Source organism: Anopheles funestus, chromosome 3RL, assembly GCF_943734845.2.
Source record: "Anopheles funestus chromosome 3RL, idAnoFuneDA-416_04, whole genome shotgun sequence".
NCBI classification, from domain to species: domain Eukaryota; kingdom Metazoa; phylum Arthropoda; class Insecta; order Diptera; family Culicidae; genus Anopheles; species Anopheles funestus.
Window position 1 is genome coordinate 6,544,604 of NC_064599.1, and position 21,774 is coordinate 6,566,377.

General features: G+C 40.8%; 1 protein-coding gene across 22 annotated transcripts in view; it reads left to right on the forward strand.

The window, feature by feature from the left end:
- Positions 1-21,774, forward strand: part of LOC125772266 (mediator of RNA polymerase II transcription subunit 13) — an 85,167-nt gene that overhangs the window by 33,870 nt on the left and 29,523 nt on the right. The gene's annotated exons all lie outside the window — the stretch shown is intronic.

Here is a 21,774-nt window from a genome sequence, read left to right on the forward strand (position 1 = left end):
GTCAACATGGGCCCGTTGTTTGGTAGTCATAAACGTTGATGTGATCCCTATCGTAAGGTGCAATCTTCCGTACGGTGGTAGGATCGACTCGACTTTTGCACGATCGATCATGCTTGGTGTGATGAATGACGGGCAGATTTATGCTTCAACGTCCATCCGCGCACCAGCATTATTCAAATGCGGAGGCAACGTTTACGCATCGAATGACAGCCAGAAAAGAAGGAGGTCGATCGATCGTTTCCTCGTTTCGTTTAGGCATGATTAACGCAAATCAACCAAACAAACGCTTAAGAGGCAAATCGGGATAAAAGTCACCTCCACTCGTGTGAACGTTTGTATGGGTAGGGAATTGTTCTCCTATTTTATTCGGTAATAAATAGTTTCATATTAATTTTATTTCATAAAAAAAACTCACAATAAACAGCACACGAGTTAAGAACGGACACGTTTGCCACTCGGTCGGCTTTTACCTCAGAACGTGTGTGGATTATTTTTAAAACATAAAATCCGACAAAACCAACTGTAATTGTTATTTTTACACCTTGCGCATAAACTAAAAATTAATCTTGCCTGAAGCGTGTGGATCGTGTAGATATGAGGTGTGTTTTGAGGCAGGAAATAGGTGGCAGGCATAGAATGATCAGTGTTTTTAGCTAAGATTCATCTGGTGTCTGCTCTGAAGAACGTGTTTGAGGCACAAAACAGTTTTATATGGCGCACGAATTATACAATTCAATTTAAATTTTATATTGAGAGTGATTGGAACCGTTTCTCAAGCACTTTTACTAGGCTTTTTACCAGTATTGCTAGCGTTGGTCGAATAGTCGACTCGGTAGCGAATTAGTCAATAACAAGACACGGCCTAGGTTCAAATCCGAACTGCATCCAATCTCTTTCTACCTACTAGAAGCAGAAATTGTGTCTGTTCGAATTATCCACGATCGATAATTTTCTATATTCAGCTAAAATACATTTGACTATTCCTTCTCAACAATAGTTGTAAGTGATGACTCAGGACAACGTAAAGAGAAAAGACTAGAAATCTATAAAAATATTTGATTTTGTTACAAAAAAAATCTTTTTTAAGATGTTTTCCTTTGATTCTAATGTTTCAGCTATACAAATCCATCAAGACAATCGTAATCAAGGAGTTTTGTAGCTTCGAAATCTAACCTTTTTCTATACAGAATTTATATCGCCACATCTCAATGAACAAGTTATTGCATAATAAATGAACGGTATCCCCATAATCCGCTACGCGACAGTTGCATACGAAGCGTTTCTAATAATAATTTATTCTGAAAATAGCTCCTCTGCCACGACTGCATCTCTCCACACATTGCATAAGCCCGGAAGTTGGTTAATTCATCCGATCGAAGGTTTCGAACAAGCTAACTGCATTAATAAACCATTCCTCCAACGGCCATGTTCTACTTTTTTTCAATGCATACTCTCTCTCTGCTGTGTATCTTCTGCTCAGCTTCTACAGCAACGCGAACCAATAAAACCGCAATGCGCGAAGATTCGCAAGCAAAAATTACCGTAACAGAACTCCCTTTCACTCCACACCATCCGCAAAACCGACCGGGACCAATCAGACAAGGATCAGTTTCTGAGCAGAATCTTGTTTTTGTGTATATATTTTTTTCAAACTGTTGTTCATCACAATCTCTCACCGCTAACCAATCTTCCTCCGATCGTCTTCGGTTGGGAAAAAGTGCAACACGCGTGGCCTCCAATTTCCGGCCGCATCTCGTTCGCGAAATGTACGACGTTGATGCCGAGATGCAACCGTGACTGTCTTCTAGATCCACAAACAAACTGTATATCTGCAAAAGGGGAAAAACAAGAGAGCGTTGTGGTGAGGCAAAATGCGGTAAAATAAAAAAAGGAGAAAAGTCCGGCAAAACGCAGCAGACGGGATCGTGTTCATTCATACACACGCAGAGGCGCTTTCCTGTCTTGGGGTGGGCAAACTGTTGCGCTTTGTTTTTTGTAACTCGCCCATCTCGCCGCAAGAAGCATGGCCGGTTGCACTGCATGTTGCGATGCAGTTAACTGCAACAGCACATTTTAACGGTGTGCCGGGTGTGTTGATGCAGCAGTAGTCGTGCCGTGCCGTTCGTTCAACCGCAATCGTTACTCTGTGTCGGGCGCACGGTTAATACTGGGTGGTTCATCTCGTCGCCGGGTTTGTGCCAGCTGCCAGCGGCTGTGTAGGTCTGCAGGAGCTGCAAGCAGAGCAACACACAAACGCGTCTTTTGTGGGATGATCGTGGATGTTGCGGAAGTATAGAAAACAGATCAAGATCGTATTGAAGGCTGTGGAGCATTGGAAGGAGTGCAGGGTGTTACTTGGAAAGGATCGAAGTTTACAGTTGGGCGAATTTGCAGAATGACGACAAGTCAAATTGCTTGAAAATATTGTGCAAAGTCAGGAGGAAGTCGCTTAATTAAATAGAGTTGCAATTTCCTTTTTGTTGGAGACTTTTTTGGGGCATTATTTTAAATTAAAGCTCAAGGTTTTAATCTAATACGAGGCAAACATTTTTCGTCTACAGAGCACACCTTAATTTCAAATCTGCTAACTCTGAAGGTATCGTTTGGTTAAGGAGGCTCATAATAAAAAAAAAACCATCATCGATTAGTCCCCTAAGATGTTCTTCGGTTTATTGGAACTAACTTGAAAAACTGAACAATAATGTTTGGTAGTAAGGTGAGGTAGTGAGTAACTTCACAGTGATGAAGAACTCTGAACTCCAGAGTCTGCAGGGTTCCGAATAACATCACACTGACAGATCAATTCAGAGTTCGGAGGTCTTCAGAGTCTCAGAGCTCAGACGATCTGGAGCTGCAACGAAGTTTGAACTTTATACGAAACTACTCAACAGTTCGGAGTTGATTCGGAGTTACTCAATATTTTGGTATATTGCTATAATTTTGTTAAGTTGTTACAAAGTTTTTCGAGAGTTCGGAGTTCCGCAGAAGTTTGATGGTTATTCGAAGTTGCTCCGAAAATAAAGCTACTTCCAATTACTCATCGCACTGATATTTCTGATGGTTTGCATAAAACACCATCTCCAACTCCAACCACACAAATTGCCCAAAGATTTTTGTTAGAAGACCAAATGGTCTGTTTTGTGACATCGGTATAATGAAAAGGGAAAACGCTTACTTTCATATGCAGCTGAACATAACATGCATGGAACTGCAACTTGATTACATCTGCATCCTCTGACTTTCGTTTCCGTTTGCCCTCAGTTTCCGGTTGGCCACACTGTTCCTATCAGTCCTCCATCATTCGAAGCACAACAAACGACTGGAGAGCGATTTTTGGAGTTTAGGCGTTTGATTTTGTGCCGTATATGACGAGGATGGGTGTAACATAGTGAACTCAACTTGTGCACGATCGTGTTTTTGATCGGACACCGAAAAATCCCGCCCGCGGCTCTTACTGCTCAGTGGCGTAATTCTTCCGTCGTGTGTAACTCCAACAAACGGTGGTGTGCTATTGCGTTAATTTAGTTTGATGAACTTCTCGCACCATCCACGCACAGCAAGCGCATCTCGCGAAGTGTTGCAGCCGTGTTTCATTGCGCAATATTAGCTGTTGGCGGAACAAAAAGGCGGCAATGCTGGGCGGTTTGTTTCAACTGTTATAACGACGAAGGAGATACGATCCACACATCCTCACATCATCAGCTTCTGGTGTGTGGGGGAGGTGTTTTTTAGCTGTATTTTTGGTCGTTGTGTTTTTCTTTACAGTTTTCCCTCAGCCTGGGAACAGTGAGCGCTGATGAAACTGAACCATACATGTGTATCGATTCGCGTTGTGTTGCTGCCGCATATGGTGTTTCCGTTGTTCCTCCGGAAGCCGCATACTCTGGCTGAAGTCTGCGATCGCGCGGAGCGTGTACATGACAAGCAATTTAATCGAAACGATTATTTTGTGCACCAAAACAAGCCATCAATATTTGGCCGATCGCAGGATAAGCCTCCGAGCTCGGTGTAGCAATTCAATTGTGTCGAAATGTTATGTGAAAATATAATTACAAAACAGTTCGCAAAAAATATTTAATTTCATAATCAACACGATTATACCCTTAAACCGGATGTGATGCAGAGTGCTGTGCAAGGTTTTACCACATGTTACTGACTCAAAAGCAAAAAGCAACGTTAATGCACTTGGCATTTCTGTTTCGGAATCAAAGTCAACAAACCCACTTGTAAGTCAAGTGGCTTATCTTGAGCCCTCGACCATATGGCACCGCGTTCTAACAATTTTATTACTCACAGCCACTGTTACGCCTCTTTCACCTTCTTCCGCATTTTGCTTTTTTTGATTAACAGAAAAATATATGTATACAATTCTTATCTCGTTGGTAAAAAAGTGAGCAAACCACAAACGATGACGATATTGTTTGTTTTGTGCAAACCGTTTGCACTCTTATCAGCGTTGTGCTACAAACAAATAGTTTAATATTTTGCTGATAGCAGCATAGCAGCAACGGTTTTTAACAAACCTGTTAAATATTTATTAATAATTTGAATAATTCATTGAGAATATTAAAGTAGAAAAACAAACACCTAAAATTTAAAACCACCGAAGTGTACGCGCGTGCGTTTTGTTCTTCACCTTCTTTAATCGCCAACAAGTGGCCATCAATATGCTAATTAATTAGCTTCTGTCAGCTTTTTTGTGTTGGAAATCGTATCGCTCATTTTAGGAGACGATTAAAATCCGTAGGAGAAACCCGTCAACCTAGTTTGGCTCGAAACACATCAAAGATGTTGTTCTGTTAGGGATTAATGAGCAGAAAAATAAGAGAAGAAACAAACACTCAAAACATTGTCACAAATCGATCATGCCTGTTTCGGTTGGATTTATCAATATACATCCCACCTCATGTTTCCAAAGAACGAACATAAAGTGGATTTCTATTCTTTCTGACACCTGTCACTTGATGAATAATAAAAAAAGCGTTTTGGATACTGTCCGAAATGAATACAAAAAAAAAACCTTTAAAATGATGTGATCGGGCGTGTAGGTGGTCGACATTTTTTCGGACACTTCCCAACTCCCAACGCTTCCTACCTCACCTTGTGGGGCCACTCGCTTCAACATCTTCAGGCGCCACTGTTGCTCCCATTCGGTGACACTAATCGAATTTTATGTTCAACACCATCACCCTGATGTCGCTATCTGTTTCCATCTGCTAACGCGTGCAAATCTACGCCACGCACGGGCCTGAGACGGTGTGAGTGTTTTGATTTACTCTCGGGACGCTTCAACCTGGGCTGTATTTCGCCTCGGGACGAATGGGAAGGCCAAGCAATTTGGCAAAAAAGGGTTTGCTGAGGGTATGAAAAATGAAACTGATGAATATTAATTGTGTGCCATAAATATATTCGCAATAAACCATGCCACGTGGCCTTGTAGGATATGTTTCGTAGTGGTGATGAAGATGGGCTCATTAGTTACCAATGGATTTAGAAAGACAGTTCAGAATTTTAGTTATTTTCATAGATTTTGGTAATATTTATTAACTTCGTAATTGGGTTTTACATAATTTTACTTTACTATAATTTAACACTAAAACTATCAAGCGTTTTTTTGTTCGTGGTTACTTCTAAAATAATTTTGAAGAACTGGATGTAAAAATTAAATTAATGAAAATAAAATATTCCAGTCAAAATGACTGTTTTGGATGTTCTAGTGTTAAAGAAACTCGCGTTCCAAGTCTCTGGGAGTTCTCAGTTGTAAACTCAGTTATCTCAGTACTCTTTTCATTACACATTGTCAATGTTTCCTGTCTGAAAAAGGTAAATGTTAATTAAGATAAATGCGAGTAATAAAGTTGATAAAAATATTAGTTGTCTCAAAGTCTGAATAAGATTTAAATAAAGAGCATGACTCAGAAGAACGTTCATCGTCAGGAATCGTTTGTCAAATGTGAAGTGCACAAAGATGTCTATGTTTTCTGAGCTGCATATTTGTATAAGTATCGCTGTAGCACTTAAAGCAAAGCACTCGGTCATTAGAGAGAAGTTAATTTATGGAATGACGCAAGCTTTGTGCTAAAAATTGAAGAGATCTAAATGGGAAGTAAAAACACGCACTGGTCCGAAAATGGTAGGCTTATTTGCTCAAAAAATCGATTGGACATTGGGGAATAAATATCTCTACCAGTTTTACGCTTTTGGAAATAAGTGAAGAAATGTTTCGCTCAACCGGAAGGTGAAACATAAAACCTTTTTTGTGTTCCAAGCAATGTCTACGACCAAGTTCCAGTTGTTGCGTTGTGTGGTGCTGAGGTGACAAAATTTATCTCTCAATATGTGCTGGCAGCTTTTCGATCTCTACCATGTTGGCTATAGGTGGAGTGCGTTATTCGCGTCCGGACGCGTAAGGATAAATGTGAATAATTTAAACCGATTCCTCCCCTCCGCGCCAGCGAGAGTGGGTGTTGCACATAATCGTGCGCTTCCAATTCAGGAGAGGCAATCGTTGTGTGTCGTTCGGTCTCGATCCGGTGGAGGGTACCAATGTGGGTGTCAAACTCGACACGAAGGCGAAAGAGTGGTTTCTTTCACGAATCCACGTAACGCTTCCGACCACGCATCCGACACGCCTGACGGTTTTCTGTGCTATGGTCCCGTGTGCAGAAGGAGAAGAAATACACCTTATGGTCAGTGGTCACAAGTGGACTAGCGACTAACTGGTGACCTTCAAAATGAATCGTTTGGTAGATTTTTTTGTTTTGCTTTTTTTCTCCCCTCCTCACTTTAGTGTCCTGGCTGAATTGAAGGATCGGATTGAAAAGTGTTTGGAAGATATTTTTTTTGTTCCTTTATTTTTGTTGCTTTCGATGTGTGTTGTTTTACATGTTGTATGTTGATGAAAATAGTATTGTTTCAACAGAAATATATTTAAAAAAACATATTCAACATAATCGCGCATCGTCTTCAAGAAAAAAAAACGATCATCATGTGGTGATATTGAGTGGCAGAACTGGAAGAAATGCAAGTGTCATTTTGCCAACAAAAATCTATTGTGATCAGACAAACGTGACACTCGATTACTGGTGCGTCCAACCATTTTCCGTCACTCTTCGACGGATGCTTGTTGGCAGACTACCTGATACCAAGGTAGCTCAACAAACATCTGGAGGAGAGTATGGAAAACGATCACAACAAAACAACGGGCAACATATTCATCCAAACTGCTGCACTCCATCAAGTATAAGTTTGTTTTGGTTTTTTTTATTCTTCTGGTGAATTGAGTGAAATTGAGTGAAGGAAGGTTGTTACAGCAGAAGTTTTGATGTGCAACGATCTTCAGCAATCACCGTTTGGCAGAACCGAACATGGATGCAATATCAACAAAACGACGGATTAGCGTTGTGTTATTGTTTTAATTTTATTTTTCTTTCGACTAATTTTTGACAGTAGTCGTTTGTGAAAGATGACATTATGATCTTTATTGAACCGTGCTGATTAGTGTTATGAAAATTATGATTTATAATACTTCAGTTGTGAATCAGTTTAGTGTAAATCTTTCTGTGAAGTGATTGTTGCCTGCATGTACCGCACTCAAAAAAAATTGTGAACCTAAAACTTTGCCAAAGAAACTTATCAATCCATACTTCTTTCAATGCAATTCGTGCTCGACATATGCCATTCGGTAGTAGGCGTTGATAACTAAATTGTTCTCCAGCATAATATTCACCAGTAATTCCGGGCTTGGAAGGTTTTTTTTCTTCTCTTCGCTTCTTTACCGCCCACATTTCATCTCTCACTTTTGCGTCATACTGTTATCCCTCCATCCCGATACGGCACCCGGCCGTGTTCGATATACCTCTTGCCGTATGCTCGCCATTCTGTGCTGTTAGCGGAACTCGCATCCTGAATCGACGAAATTGCGCTTGAAAATAGGCGATGCTCGCTTTCAATTTCAAAACCCCAACCTCCTATCATTCCTCTGCTCTCCCTCGTGTTCTCACCCTACCCGCCCTCTAGATAGGCGCATGGTGACAGAAAATATGCAAATTTCACCACGTATCGAGTCTCGAGTGTGTAAACCGGGCGACACACGGAGCGGGGTGTTTTTTTTTTGTTCTTCAATTCGTCCCAATGTTGCTGCGGTGTAGTGAGTGTTTGTGCGCGGGTGTACGATACCAACCCACCCTTGCATTTGTTCCCCATCACCCCCCGTCCTTTACGCAACCCCGCGTCCCACGGAAACGCTACTCTCCAATCATCCATTTCCCGTATAATTATGGGCACCGCGGACGACGAACCTGCGGGTTTTCCACCTACGGAAAGTTGGCAACTAAAGAAAGAAAAGATAGAAAAAAACACACACACACACACAAAAGTGCGAACCTTCAGCCGAAGAAGAAACAATATTTGTTAACTCACAGCTCGCTGCCTTCGCTTCTATTCGGGGCCGCCGTCAATCGACCGGCATATAAGTGGCGCTGTGCGCGAGATCATGTTTGCACGATCTTTGGTTTTTTTTTTGTTCGAACCTATTAATGTTGCTGAATGCCGAAGTGATTGAATTATTCATCGAGATATGCGCGAACGAGCGGTTCTATATTTTCTTTATTTGTACGCAGTTCTTGCGTGGTTTGTAGATCGTGATTTGCTGTGAGTTTGAGTTTGCCACTAGGACAAGGAAGTGGTGTAGAAAAGAAAAGGTACAATTCCTTCCGAATTTGGTAAGGTTCAATTCGGAATGGGATTCAACAAGTCTGCCTTTAGAGTCGATACTTATTGGCCCGTTAAGAAGGTAGTAGACTTTGCCATTTTAAAGAAATTGGTTATTATTAGGTTAAGTTTGTCTTTGGGGTCTACTTTATTGTAAGCCTAACCCAAAGTTCATGAGTTCATGTTCATAAGTTTGAAGACGGTTTTAATTTTTGTATTTCACGCAATTTTTCTTGTCATCGTACTTAGCCATTTTTCCTTAGTTTACAGATTTGTTACTCACTTCAAGCTTTTAATCAATTTTTACGTCCCAGCCTGTTTTTTGCAGAATATTTGAAATTCGAAAGTTCTAAAAGTTTGTACGAAGATTACTGGTCAAACCACATACTTTTCATATAGAGTTTGTTATAGCCGTTAGTGTTTATTAGTGATTTCACGTTTCCTTTCACGGTTACAGATGGTTTTTGTTTTTCTTCTTCATTTAATTATGTTTATTATTACCACATCCCGAAAGGCTTTTTTTCTCTCTCTCCTCATCCCCTTGTACGCTGTATCCTCTTCCATCGCTGTATCTCTCATGGCACTTTACTTTCCATTACAATCCCCGAAAGGCATGGACAGGAAATAATTAATTTCCGCACGCATCGCACCCACAACACTTGGCCAGAACAACAACGTTCCCGGACTGATTTGGTGTTTATTTCCTTTGGTTCTTTTCTCACTTGTTACGCCTTTTACGCCAGCAGCGGGTTAATACCACGAGAGAGAGAGAGAGAGAGAGAGAGATCTGGCGGAAGCAGTACCACGCATCGGTGCTGTGCAACCTCAAAAACCCAGCACACATAACGCGACCAGCCCGCCAGTAGTCGAGTATTGTGGAATAGTTTATTTTTACATTCATGCATCTGGTGACTGGTGTAACTTGGTTGTGGTTCTTCGTGGTGGAAGCTGCCCAAAAAGCCTTTCTCTTCCCTTTCCCTTCCGGATGAATATCCTGGCCCGGTACAGAGACCCATAAAGCACTCGCCTCCGGGCCCATGTTGAGGGGCAATAATTGGTCCCTGACGTTATCAGAAATAAAGAGAAAGAGAAAAAGAGGTCGATTTGCTTAATTCTTTGCTGCTGCACACATATGGTCGCGGTAGATAGATCGCCCCGGGAGAAAAAGGGCCACATTTGGAAGGCATGTACATGTGACTCCTAAAACAAAACGAAAAAAAAAACCTCCGCAACCGGAAGCCCATAATTGGCATGAGCTTGGCATGCGGGCGAGAGGAACACACTACAAAAACAAAAAAACCTTGGCCACCGCTGTTGTCGGCCAACGCTGGGCATTCATTCTGTCCATGACCTTTTTTATTTGGTTTTGCTGGAGGTTTTTGAAACAAAAACCAAAAACAATACGATGATATGTGTGTGTGCGGTCAGGAAATGACAGTGGCCCCGTTTCTCCGTGGCGTTTGCGTTCCCGTTTCAGTGATTTAGCCCATCTCTTTCTTTTTTCTCCGCGTTTTTCCCCCCGAATCAAGCTTCATTGGCATAACGAAACATGTCTCCAGTTTTCCGGCCGGCTTCCGGTGAGCTAATTTGGACAGCAGCAGCACGAACGAAAATTATGCTTCATATGGGAACGTGCTGGGTGGCCAACAAGGGGTCCAAGACCAGGCTTTTTTTTGGGGAAGTGCTCATTTCGCTAGAAGGAGATTAGGTTTTAGGTTTTCTCTCTCTCCAGGGGTGGCCCACTTTCGGAACTGACCTTATCGTTTTTTTTTCGTGAATTTTAATTTTTGAGACTCAGTTTGGCACTTTTGAAACAAGTCTATAAAGATTTTTATTTTTATATAACGACATTCTGTCAAGAATTACTCAATTTCAAAATGAATTCTTTATATTTGCCTTTCACACTCTATAATTAGCTATAAAATCAAGTAGAGTTGCAGGATATTATGCGGATATTTTATACTTCATTGAAGTGAATGTGTCGATTGCACGTCCAAAATATGGCGCAATTAGATTCTAAGAAATGACGATATTTAATTCTTCAATAAACTCCAAGAAATCTAAATCCTAACGAATAGCTCCTTCACATCGAAGTTCAGTGTAAGGAGAAAAAGTAATGGTCCATAATTGTTGAAAACGAAGAATAGCGAATACTCGTGAAAAGCCCTATCGTACGGCCAAGTAATTCAATTGATGCCACAACGCCTTCGGCTTATGTAACACGCAATTCATTAAGCACTTCGGCACACAACATGCGAATATAAATTACGCTTCCTCAAGATGCTAGAGTCCGGTGTGTGGGATGCTTCCTTCAAGTGTATCCACTTGTCTACGGTCTGCGGTCTCCCGACGTGCGGAATTGAAACATAAAGTGGCTGTATTTGCGTTAAAAACCTGTCATCCAAACGAAGGGAACAATTGCACTTAGTTTTGCGCGTGTACCGTACCGATGGTTCCGGGCAAACCGCCATAAAAAATCGGAATCCACCACCCCATCACGGTGTGCCATAATTCGCTAGAAATGGCCCCCAATCTTCGCCTAAACGAACCAGATTCATGCGACGATTCAGGCCGCTTTTAGACTTCCTCAGGTCAATTTATCATAATTGTAGCGAATTGCCCCGAAAGGTGGGCGGGTATGATGGGTTTTGCGCTTGCCAGGATGGCGGAAGCTTCGGTGCGCTTCTTATTGTGCCGTCGCTTAAAATCTGACCTTTTCCCTCCGTACGCACGAGAAAGAGCATTCAATTGAGCGCATTTGAATATTCGACAAATAGAAACTACCGAACGGGGCAACGTAAAAAAAACGCCATCCCTTGTACTCGGCCCGATTGTTGTTTGCCGGTGGTTTTGTCATGGCGATAAATGATTGGGTAGGCGCACACGACGACCGATCTGCTTTCAAAAAATAAATCCCTTCCGACACGGCACCACGCTCGGCGACTACGGGTTTTTGGAGAAGAAAAAAAAACGAACCCTTCAGGCGACAATGTGTCCGTCGTCGGCAGTGTGATGGGCGGCGTTGGATGCGTTGGCGTTGGTCGGGTATAATCATGCTGCTCGCTGGGCGTAAAACGTGTGTCCCATTCGCCTGCAAACCAGCACGAAGAGAATATTGCACGTTCTGTTGCATAATTGTCTCTCTGTCGGCACTGCTCGTGACATTACCGGTTTGTGTTATTGTGCACATCCGCTGTTTGGAAACACTTTTTTTTTCTTAACCATTTTACCAAGACTTAGGAATTGTGGTTTTATTTTTCATTATTTACTAGTTTATTGTGAAGAAATTCATTTTTCATAATAGAAAAAATCGTTTTCGCTGATCGCTGATTTTAATATTTTCTTTTTTGATCTTTTTTCATGTTCCTTATTTACATGTTCTGTTATTTAATTTATTTATTATTCTACTTCGTTTATTGGTTTCTTATTATTTGTTACGTAAGTTCATAATTAATTTACAAATTATTTAAGAACTTTTGAATGAAATTGATTTGTGTTATAACTTTACTTTGTTAAAGAAGATCGAAACAAATATTAAAATTAATTAGTTCTTTTTTTCAATTCAATTCTCAAATGCCCGTGCATCCACTGCATATCTTATCTACATAATCTCGGCAGCATATATTATTCTAGCTTTCAGCAAAAAAAAAGAGAAAACACGAACGAAAGTTTTACATGACACGGTTGCATTAGCTTGGACTTTATACCTTTCTGTTCCCCTCTCATTGCGCCACTCCCCACAGTTTGCGAACGTTCCAACGTTCTGTAGCGCATGTAGGGTAAAGTGAAGTGAAATAAGCAATCAGGCGACCAGACAATTTACACTTGTTCTCGTCTGATTGTTCCTGTTCCCCCTGTGTGCGGGCTTCGGTGGCCACACGTCACCAATTTGCCAACGATGCCGACAGCTCGGTTACACAGCCAACTTATTGCACCTGCAACTTTATGCACGCGATAGCACACAGGGAGTGCTCCGGCTGTGGCGGGCTTATTGGATGAACCCGGCTGTATAAACGATCCCCGGGCGTAAAACAACCCTCGTCAGACCGACTTCGCCCCCGGGTTGAGCAGAATCGGCCACAATTTCTAATTAGGATCGTAGCACAAAGTACGGGCGGAGTATTTTTTTTGTTCTGTATTGAAGCGCCATAGGTCGACTTCGATAGATCCGATAGAGGTGTGTTTCTAGTCCGTGCTATAAGCGCGTGACATTTCGCCGGTTGTCATCGTCGGTCGGGCGTATGGCACAGATTTCGGTTCACTTCCTGTGGCAATGTGTCTCGTCAGCGAGACACGCTCCGTTCGTATGGTGCTGCATGGAAATGGTCTAATAATTATGTAGATAAAACCAACATTTGTGAATCCTTCCGACGTAGAAACCGCCCTTTTGGGGGTTGGAAGACGAAGATATGCTCCCGACCAACGCCATCATGTGTGGTGCTCACGTGGAAATGGAAAACCAACCAAAAGCGGGAAGTGGGATCCTTTTCATCCAGCACATCTTATGGTAGAATTGTGTTTGTGTAAGTGTTTTACCGCTCCTCGTTGTGGTTTGATAACGCCCAGCACAAACTCATTGTCATCGACGTTCATAAGCGTTCTGGCTTGTTATAGTGACGCCAAAAACCCACAGTGGCAGTGGTAATTTAATGTTGAACCAACACATAACCGCCAAACTGGCTTGGGGTCTGGGGCGGTATGGTGGGTTTGTGAAGCGTGCTTTTAGGGTAATTCTGTCTGTTGGCGAAAATGAAAAAAAAAAAACGGTCTTGTATCAAGATCGACGCTGAGTGCGTGCCTTTTACCCTGTCTGCTTTACCAACGAGCGTTTGCATTTAATATATTAACACTGATACTGTCGACGGTAGATAAATATGTTACAACTTTCGTTTGCAAGGATGAAACAGAAGAAAAGACAGGTAAAAGTTACGAAGAATTAAAATAATCGCTCATGTAACACATTGAAGCAGGTATTTCATGTGGAAAAGAGGTTCTTTATTATAGACAAATGAAGCAGATAACAAGAACCTACATCAGAGTGACTTTTTTGAGTTATCAAAACAAGGAGATTATCATAAAGAATATCATTGGCCGCTATAATCTGCTATAATGATATAAACGAAATAATATACTAAGTAATGAAGTAATGGTTTTAAACAAAATTAAATTTTTTATAATCAGTATTTTGGGCAAACTATGCAAGTAATAAGGGACTCAAGACATTCCAATAAAATGTACATTCTTTTCCATGGACTATCGTAGCACTAGAGTGTTTTAATGTTGGTTTTACTTTGATTTGGTTGTACGGTGTCATTCTCGCAGCATAACCCTGAGAGTGTAATCGTCTACCTATTAGCTATTGCTTACCAGAACTTTTTGTGCAGTGCAATTGCGCAGATCTTTTACTGCCATTTATGACTTTTCTTTTAAATTTTATTTCCCCACAAGCTAGATAATTACCGTTGCGTAAGGGTGTACGTTTTGCGTAAATAAAATCCCATAATCATCTAAAATTTAATTGCATTAGTTGCAACAAACCTCAATCTACTCTTAATTTGGTCAACGGCTATCCTCTCGTTAGCGCTGAATAAATGCTGAGAAAGCCACCGAAATTAGCTCACTTACCACGCTGACGTTTTGCGTTAGTAACTCCCTTTTTTAATGGATCAATTTTTACTTCTTTGATCTTAATGCGTGCTAAACATCCCCGAAGACTTCTTGCCCCACCGCAAACAGCATCAGCAGTACGCATCAACAGTAGTGATATAAATCGTTTGCCGTGCCAAGATAGAGAGAGAGAAAGATGGGAGTCATTAAACGAGATAATATACGCAATGCTGGTAATCAAATCCACTGAACCTTTCGAACCTCTCAACAGCTAATTAACACATTCTACGTGCGGATGTGCGTTGCCCGTCCACAGTTACGTGTTCGCTACAGTACTCATCGCTCTTTGATGCGGAATTATTTGTAGTTTTGACGTCGAATCCTTCCGCCTCTTTGCAATAGATCACCCCGACCTACCGTATTTCGCGCGTGGGATGAGGAAGAGATTCCTTAAGACAACTCATCACTCTCATCAGCTTATCGATCGAGGGTTGCTTCAGATCGTGAGTTGAAGGAGCGCCACCAACGCCCCAGTTTGGCGCTATTTCAACGTTCATGACTCAGCATCGTTGGGAGGCCATTTGTACACACCCCCCTCAAATGGTTAGTTACCGGTAAAACTAAACATAGATCCACATAATATTGGCCTGTGTCTGTGGCCTGAAACCAACACGAACTACTACATCGGTGGCTTCTAATCACACGGTCATGTGCGATTCGAGATTCGAATAACGCTTGTGACTGGTAAATCCCGATAGTCAAAGCGCGTAGTAGCCAGCACCAAAGCAACATAACCTAATTTTGTTGCACAATTCGGCACAATCAGATTCGCTCGTATCCCTGGTACGCTACTAGTGCCACCAGGGGGAGTGGAAGATCTTCACGCGGCCTTATTTCCTTCGTTTCCATGATTGTAAATAGAGATGGTTGATGAGCAGGCAAATATTATCGATTCTCCCAGGGCACGCCACTCACACCCCAGCAAGGCGCTTCTAATTGAGTTTGAGGATTGCTTCGGGAAATCTCAATATTTGTCTCTCACGCAGTGTTAAATCGGTTTTTTGCATTTTTCTTTCTTCTTCTGTAACTTAATGAGGCAAGATCTCCTGCTGGTATAGCTTAGCACGGAGCATAGGCACTTAATTAGTTTAGATGCAAAACATTGTAAAAGATCCGGGGTTGCTTTCTTCGCATTTTGATGTTTAGAAAAGCAATGTAATCAATACGATGTCCCAAAGCGGTTGTTATGTTTCGTTGTTGAAATTATTCTGATTGGATTTTTTTACTTCTTCTTTTGTATTCTTTGAATATTGAGGTTCGATTTCAACTTTTTGTATTTTCTATACTCTCTTTTGTGTTCTCTTTCGATTAGAACATTTTACAGTTTACTTGATATTTTGGTAAATTTTCTTACTACTTTAATTGATGTTTATTGTTGTTTGAATATAAATTTGTATAACATGCGATATATTATTTTAGTAAACTGATACTTATACTTTAGTGCTTTTCGTAACGCATCGGAAATGTAATCAATACATCCCCATTTCCTAATTGATAATCGCACCACAGTTCCATCCAATGACCGAATCATTGCACCATCTTCATTTTTCCTCGACGGAACCATTTTCCCGATTGCTTCCCGCACAGCAGCGTAAATGGGCAAACAATCAATTAGTTCCACGAGATGATGGCACCTTCACCCACCCACCCCTCTCACACACAGACACACACGTCTCTTTATCACATATACAACCTGACTGGTGAAAAATTGCTTTCCGCAAGCCGGATAGATAGCGATGATGTGTAAGTTAGTAGGGCTTTCGGTTCGTTTGGCTTTCACGCAAAACGATAGCGCGCATACACAGCGGGCCTAGAAATATGCTAGCGAAAGGTCTGGCCCAGTTCCCACCTATTGAGGTTATTGCTGCCCAAATGGCAGAAGGGAAGGAATGCCACAGCGCGTTAACCTTCTTTCCGTCGGATGTGGCTGTGTTGTGAGCCGATGTTGAGGAGTGGAATTACAACTTCGTCCGTCCGTCTCAAGCGCAGCGGTTCGCGGTTCTTCGGGGTGAAACAGAAAAAGGAAACTTGTTCCTGCCATATCTGACCTTCTCGCGGAACTCACCCCCTTGTCGCTTCTCTCTTGCACCCCTATAGATGCATCGCGACACGTAAACAGCTGCAGACCCCAGCAATGTTCAATGCCCTCATGCCGAAGACAGCAAATCCGAAGAACTCGTACTCTTTAGCCGTTGACTCTTTTGCCCTCCGGCGGTCCGTTTTTTTTCTCTTGCGTTTCGTCACTTAAAAAAAAGGTGTGGAAAAGGTGAAAGGTGGCACCGGGAACGAGGAGAGTGGGAGGGGAGAAGCATTCGTCCGATAAGGCTCTAACCAAGCACGAACAAGGTGATAGACACAGAATCGTTCCGTTTTTTTTAATAAAACACCAAGGTCTCTCCAAGAAGGTGTTCTGTTAGCGTCTTTGGTCAACAAATTAATGTAGAGCAAACTGATAGAAGATACAAGTTGAATAACATAAATGCAAAGCACAAAAAAAAATAAAGAAAGAAACCACAAAATACACTCAACCGATCGCGCTCCAAACTTCCGACGCAAATATTGACGCAATTTATATCGCGCACGGTGTTTGCTTCTACCGTTTTGGGGCATCGCGGTTAAACAGCATATGCCGGGGTACAAACTACTTCGTTTAGGGGGTTGTTTTTATTTTACCTCCGTGCAAACATTTGCGCAACAACCAGCCACTCGATTTCGACCGAATCGGACCGAATTGCGCCAAAGTTGCGGATCTGTTGGGAACCTGGGCCCGTCCCGGAGAGGAATTGGGTGAGAATATTGGGTAGAATTGGGAGGGTGATATATTGGGTAGACACGAGGGGGTTTTTATGTACACAACAACACTCTTTATTTCCATAATGATTATCGCCTTAATTGTTCCTCTTGGTATTCGATAAGGCGATTGGAGAGCATTCTGCCAAACAAGTGTATTTCCAGTCTATTATGTGCGTGAGAATTCGTTCGGTAAAGTGTGCTTTTGCACCGTAACATGTTGTTGCAGTTTTAGAAGCTACACAACGTGAGGGCGAGAGACGGAAAGGGTAAGACTTGGAAAGATTGAAGATGTACTTTATGTGGTGATAGAGTACATGTTAATGTTCACATCGAATCAGGTGATTCTGGATTGATGTAGTCAAATAGAGCTTCATTCATTTTTGCACGATTCGATTCTTCTTTGTTTAGCTGGGAAATAGGGGCAAGGGTGCTCTCTTTAGCATTAAAACATTGCAACAAAACATTTCAACATGTCTTACATATGTTTAGTTGTTTTTTTCGGCTAAAGTCTGAGACACGACCCCCCCCCACTCACGGTCACTCATCTGCGTGTCAATTTTTCGTACAGGGTGGTTCGGAGACTATGCAATGTGGCCTGAATTTGATTTTTTTACAATTACTATTAAATTGTAAGGAGGTTTTCGCATAGTGAAAAGTGATTTATTCATCGAGGAACCAAGTTCCATACGCTGTTTGTGAATCCGTAAAATTTTCCTCATTTTTGGCCCAACTTTGCCCCATAGCTCCGCCGGTATCCAAGATATCGCCACACTTTCTTCTGGCCATGGCTAGATGGCACTTGTGGCTACATTTCGTCCATGCACCACTAATCGCTACCATGTCTGTGGCCGGAGCTATTCGCGAAAGCTCCAACGGATCGCCAATCTTTGACCTGTGGTCGATAGATGGCACCAATTGCTACATTTTCTTCTTGGACGGCCATGCCCTCAGATGTCTGTGCCAGAAGTTGTTCAGGGAACCAAGTTCCTTACCCTGTTTGAGAAAATGTAAAATTTTTCTCATTTTTGCACCAACTTTTGCCTATAACTCGGTCGGTATCCAACGGATCGCCAATCTTTAACTTGTGATCGACAGATGGCATCAATGGCTACATTTTCTTCTTGGACGGCCATACCGTCAGATGTCTGTGCCAGAAGTTATTCATGGAACCAAGTTCCTTACCCTGTTTCTGAACAATTTAGCAATATTGAAAAATGTGATATATTTTAATGGGAATTTGTTGCAATATGTTTCTTTTCACTCAAATAATGCTTTAAACTAAAAAAAGAATAAAAAATCGAAAAAAAAAATTTCAAAAAAATTTCAACTCGAAAATTTTATAAGGCTTACCCCTTACGTTTTTTTTGAGAAATTTTGCAAAAAAAAAATAAAATTGTCTTATTTTAATCCCAATTGGTTGCAATGAGTTTCTTTTCACTCAAATAATGATTGAAATAAAAAAAAGAGTGAAAAATAATGAAAAAATCAAAAAATTCAAAAAAATGAAAATTTACTAAGGGTCATTTTTGCACCAACTTTTGCCTATAACTCGGTCGGTATCCAACGGATCGCCAATCTTTAACTTGTGATCGATAGATGGCATCAATGGCTACATTTTCTTCTTGGACGGCCATACCCTCAGATGTCTGTGCCAGAAGTTATTCGAGGAACCAAGTTCCTTACCCTGTTTGATAAAATGTAAATTTTTTCTCATTTTTGCACCAACTTTTGCCTATAACTCGGTCGGTATCCAACGGATCGCCAATCTTTAAACCTGTGATCGATAGATGGCATCAATGGCTACATTTTCTTCTTGGACGGCCATGCCCTCAGATGTCTGTGCCAGAAGTTGTTCAGGGAACCAAGTTCCTTACCCTGTTTGAGAAAATGTAAAATTTTTCTCATTTTTGCACCAACTTTTACCTATAACTCGGTCGGTATCCAACGGATCGCCAATCTTTAACTTGTGATCGATAGATGGCATCAATGGCTACATTTTCTTCTTGGACGGCCATACCCTCAGATGTCTGTGCCAGAAGTTATTCGAGGAACCAAGTTCCTTACCCTGTTTGATAAAATGTAAATTTTTTCTCATTTTTGCACCAAATTTTGCCTATAACTCGGTCGGTATCCATCGGATCGCCAATCTTTAAACCTGTGATCGATAGATGGCATCAATGGCTACATTTTCTTATTGGACGGCCATGCCCTCAGATGTCTGTGCCAGAAGTTGTTCAGGGAACCAAGTTCCTTACCCTGTTTGAGAAAATGTAAAATTTTTCTCATTTTTGCACCAACTTTTGCCTATAACTCGGTCGGTATCCAACGGATCGCCAATCTTTAACTTGTGATCGATAGATGGCATCAATGGCTACATTTTCTTCTTGGACGGCCATACCCTCAGATGTCTGTGCCAGAAGTTATTCGAGGAACCAAGTTCCTTACCCTGTTTGATAAAATGTAAATTTTTTCTCATTTTTGCACCAACTTTTGCCTATAACTCGGTCGGTATCCAACGGATCGCCAATCTTTAAACCTGTGATCGATAGATGGCATCAATGGCTACATTTTCTTCTTGGACGGCCATGCCCTCAGATGTCTGTGCCAGAAGTTGTTCAGGGAACCAAGTTCCTTACCCTGTTTGAGAAAATGTAAAATTTTTCTCATTTTTGCACCAACTTTTACCTATAACTCGGTCGGTATCCAACGGATCGCCAATCTTTAACTTGTGATCGATAGATGGCATCAATGGCTACATTTTCTTCTTGGACGGCCATACCGTCAGATGTCTGTGCCAGAAGTTATTCATGGAACCAAGTTCCTTACCCTGTTTCTGAACAATTTAGCAATATTGAAAAATGTGATATATTTTAATGGGAATTTGTTGCAATATGTTTCTTTTCACTCAAATAATGCTTTAAACTAAAAAAAGAATAAAAAATCGAAAAAAAAAATTTCAAAAAAATTTCAACTCGAAAATTTCATAAGGCTTACCCCTTACGTTTTTTTTGAGAAATTTTGCAAAAGAAATAAAATTGTTTTATTTTAATCCCAATTGGTTGCAATGAGTTTCTTTTCACTCAAATAATGATTGAAATAAAAAAAAGAGTGAAAAATAATGAAAAAATCAAAAAATTCAAAAAAATGAAAATTTACTAAGGGTCATTTTTGCACCAAATTTTGCCTATAACTCGGTCGGTATCCAACGGATCGCCAATCTTTAACCTGTGGTCGATAGATGGCATCAATTTCTACATTTTCTTCTTGGACGGCCATACCCTCAGATGTCTGTGCCAGAAGTTATTCGAGGAACCAAGTTCCTTACCCTGTTTGATAAAATGTAAAATTTTTCTCATTTTTGCACCAACTTTTGCCTATAACTCGGTCGGTATCCAACGGATCGCCAATCTTTAACTTGTGGTCGATAGATGGCACCAATGGCTACATTTTCTTCTTGGACGGCCATACCCTCAGATGTCTGTGCCAGAAGTTATTCATGGAACCAAGTTCCTTACCCTGTTTCTGAACAATTTAGCAATATTGAAAAATGTGATATATTTTAATGCGAATTTGTTGCAATATGTTTCTTTTCACTCAAATAATGCTTTAAACTAAAAAAAGAATAAAAAATCGAAAAAAAAATTTCAAAAAAATTTCAACTCGAAAATTTCATAAGGTTTACCCCTTACGTTTTTTTTGAGAAATTTTGCAAAAAAAATAAAATTGTTTTATTTTAATCCCAATTGGTTGCAATGAGTTTCTTTTCACTCAAATAATGATTGAAATAAAAAAAAGAGTGAAAAATAATGAAAAAATCAAAAAATTCAAAAAAATGAAAATTTACTAAGGGTCATTTTTGCACCAAATTTTGCCTATAACTCGGTCGGTATCCAACGGATCGCCAATCTTTAACCTGTGGTCGATAGATGGCATCAATGGCTACATTTTCTTCTTGGACGGCCATACCCTCAGATGTCTGTGCCAGAAGTTATTCGAGGAACCAAGTTCCTTACCCTGTTTGATAAAATGTAAAATTTTTCTCATTTTTGCACCAACTTTTGCCTATAACTCGGTCGGTATCCAACGGATCGCCAATCTTTAACTTGTGGTCGATAGATGGCACCAATGGCTACATTTTCTTCTTGGACGGCCATACCCTCAGATGTCTGTGCCAGAAGTTATTCGAGGAACCAAGTTCCTTACCCTGTTTGATAAAATGTAAAATTTTTCTCATTTTTGCACCAACTTTTGCCTATAACTCGGTCGGTATCCAACGGATCGCCAATCTTTAACTTGTGGTCGATAGATGGCACCAATGGCTACATTTTCTTCTTGGACGGCCATACCCTCAGATGTCTGTGCCAGAAGTTATTCATGGAACCAAGTTCCTTACCCTGTTTCTGAACAATTTAGCAATATTGAAAAATGTGATATATTTTAATGCGAATTTGTTGCAATATGTTTCTTTTCACTCAAATAATGCTTTAAACTAAAAAAAGAATAAAAAATCGAAAAAAAAAATTTCAAAAAAATTTCAACTCGAAAATTTCATAAGGCTTACCCCTTACGTTTTTTTTGAGAAATTTTGCAAAAAAAATAAAA